Source organism: Solanum tuberosum, unplaced genomic scaffold (assembly GCF_000226075.1).
Source record: "Solanum tuberosum cultivar DM 1-3 516 R44 unplaced genomic scaffold, SolTub_3.0 scf00025, whole genome shotgun sequence".
NCBI lineage: Eukaryota > Viridiplantae > Streptophyta > Magnoliopsida > Solanales > Solanaceae > Solanum > Solanum tuberosum.
The window spans coordinates 1,860,648-1,864,239 of record NW_006238951.1 but is presented as its reverse complement, the minus strand read 5'-3'; positions in this window follow the sequence as shown (position 1 = coordinate 1,864,239).

Genomic DNA, 3,592 nt, shown 5'->3' with positions numbered 1-3,592 from the left:
AATTCCATGGAGAAATCTTTCAATTTCGAGGCTGGGACTGATGGAACCTTGCTGCGTTCTTGAACTAGGGTTCTTGACCTCTTTTCTCCTCTTAGCGTTCTAATTCTTCTAAGTTTGATTAATGATTTGACTTAGGTAAGTTCTAGTTATGTTTCTAGGTTTAAACTGATTAAAATCTCATGATTTAGGGTTTAAACGACGTATCTTAGGGGTTAAACGAAATAGGAAAAGACCAAAAGACCCCTGAATTAACTGCTGTCGGAGTGATCGACGATTTGGACTGACGGGCCGTCAATCAATCGACGGACCGTCGATTGGGTCCGTAGGTCGAGTCTGCCCGACAGGGCTTCACTAAAACGAGCATAACTTTTTACTCGGAGGTCGGAATTTAGCAAACTCAGTGGCGTTGGAAAGATAATTCAATTATCTATCATACCATAGGCAATGGGACACACAATTCCTTTTGTGCTAAAAGTTATGACCATCTGAAGTTGACCCATCAATAATTTTCAGCTAACTGGCTGCTGACCCTCATCTACGGTCAGACCTACGGACCGTGGATCGAATGACGGTCCATGCTGGTCAACCATAGTTTGTGTCAGAGGCTGGGTAAGGTAAGTCTCGATCCACGGACATAGACCACGGACCGTGGGTCTGTCCGTGAGTCGGGACTTAGCCAATTTTCTGAGCTGGTTTAGGGAGGGGTTGCAGTGGTGAACCACGGACCACCAACACGGGCCGTGGTCTGACCTACGGTCCGTGGATGGTGACCATAAGTTGCACATGCAACTTCTCGAAATTTGTATTTTCGGTCTGTTTCGAATACGGGGTGGTACAAAGCCTTACTAAGATTGCAACAATGGAGTCTTTGTTCTTGACCTAGGCTTCAAGCACTATCTTCTTCTTCAAGTCTTGAGTTTTCTAGAGAGAAAAATATTTGATTGGAGAGCATTTTGGGAATTTGATTTGGGTCTTTTGAAATAGTGACTCAATTGGGTGGTTAAAAGATTAAAATATATTATATAGGGGTTTTAAGACTAGGTAAAACGACCCCATCCAATAACTACCACGTTTGGAATTTCCTAAAAATTCCTCCACTTGGCAGCCTATTGTCCAAGCTTCAGAAAGGGACCACGGGTCGTGGTCCTCAGCACTGACCGTGGTCCTGCTCGTGGTCTTTGGACCAGTAGCTAGGCTACTTAGTTTGGCCTCACAATTCCATGGCATGAAGATGAGCCTTCCCACGAGCTGTGGTCAAGACCACTGGCCGTGAAGTGGCTCGTGGTTCATGGTCCAATGACTTGGCCTCAAGGACTTGCCTCCATAAGGCTAAGGAACCTTCACGAGGCCTCCCACGAACTGTGGTCAAGACCACTGGTCGTGGTTATGACCGTGAACTTTGTGGAAGTGCTTCGCTAAAGTTTCTTGGCCTCCCTCATCCTAAGGCAACTTCATGAGCCATACCACGAACCGTGGTCAAGACCACTGATCGTGAGGTGGCTCATGAAGGTAAGCAACTTTGAGGCAGCCTTTAGGTAGCTACTGCCCTGGCTTCACGAACCACACCATGAGCTGTGGTCCACACCACTGGCCGTGGTGGTGGTCATGGACTTGAGGCAATGTGCTACAAGTTTGGGCAGCCTTGGCCTTTGGCATAGGCTTTGCCACCTTGCCTTGGCACTTGCCCTTGTAACCCTCAATTAAACCCTAGATGGTTTTCTAAACTACGGGGTGTAACACCTTCCTTGACGTTTAACCCCTAAACCCCTCATTCTTAGTGCGGGAAGTCTCATCTACGACTCTAACCCTAATATCAAACTATAGAACCCTAACATAATGCTCTAGTTTAGTCTACTAGTTTCCGGGGTATTACAATATCTCCCCATTGGGATCATTCGTCCTCAAATGACGATTCTATAAACTTCTTAAAGGAAACGACTCTAGACTAGCTGCCCATCATGCATACAACTCATCTAATGCACATAAACAAGAGAGGAAAACGTCAACTCCAACTAAACATATTCAATGCAACACAAGGGAGTAGGAACTACATCTAACAACCCAAAATGCATGAAATTCACATAACTAGTCATGAACAAGAGGAACTACCATCTTCTAACCATAACATGCTCAACATACTCTCATGGAGCCTAAATGCGATTTACTCTCAAATAGCATTTATTCAAGGAGGAGTCTGTCAATTTCAAACTAAGGCATGCTCATTAATTCATCTCATGAAGTCTATATGCAATTCTACTTAAATGCACTACAACATGATGTAAAGCAATGCAAACTCATTTTCTTTTAAATCATAAGCTTTCATGAACATGCACCACATAAGGAAATCATGAAAACATACAAATCACACATGACTTCATATAAAAGTAAATTAAGAGGAACTTATCATCTCAATATATTAAATTCTAAGGGAAGAATACAAGGAAAAAGGATGAGGATATCAGGACTTCTCATTGTCCCTAGGCCTCCCAAGTAGCACCCTCACCTAAAACCCACACTAAAGGACACTCCATATTACTTCATGGAACAACTTCCTTGTTCTTCTATTTATTAACTTTCTAGTCTAAGATTCCCACTGGTACTTCTAACTTAGAGAGGTTCTCTTTAACCAACCCTAGCTCACAAGCAACCTTAGTAACACCACTCAAGATCTCATATGAGCCTACCAAACCAGGACTAAACTTCTCATACTCACTACACATCTCAAGGTGAAAATTTCAAGCAAACCTAACTCATGAATATCGAGGACACTCAACGACCTTTTTATCTAAGCACATTATCTCCCCCTTGAGAGCAAGCATAGGCAAACTTTTTTAAGCATCACTTCTTTCAATTCTAAGGTCGAATCAAGGCATCACTAAGTTTTCACATCCATCACACAAAATGAATCTAAACCAAGTTGAATTACACTTCTACCCTTCTTAGAGGAGTCTGTTCACTCAACCCTTTTAGGCATCACTTAAACACCATATTCATCAAATCTATCAAAATACCTCCAAAACTCATCATGACTAAGTCGGGTTCTACCATCAAATGCACATAACCATAATATTACCCATTCAAACTAAGGACAACATCAAAGTCTATCTAGTCACATAGCCATAATTGGCATCAAAACCAACCTTTCTCCCTCACTCCTTGTAGCATAATCCCTTTGAGTGGTCATATCCTAAAGACTATCAGATAACAGAATAGGAGAGAGACCTTATAGAGTTAAACTCACGACTTAGAGAATGAAGAAGTGATATTTCCTAAGCATCCAATAGCCTCTTATTTATAAATGTGGCGCGCTTCACATTTATGAACAAGACTCTGCTAGATGTGGTTCGAGACAATCCTAGAACCATTCTAAACCTTGTGCTTTTATTACCAAGTTTGTCATGACCCAGGGGTATACCCTAGATGTAACATGGCGTACTAGACCCTGAAAGTCTTAACACAAGCCACTTTGCATATCATAACATAAAGTAAATAGAAATGATGTGGAAATTTTTTTTTAAAAAAATTCTAGACAATCGAAGTGTTTTATAAAAGTAAGAAAAAGTCTATAACACTTTATCCCAAACCATCTAAT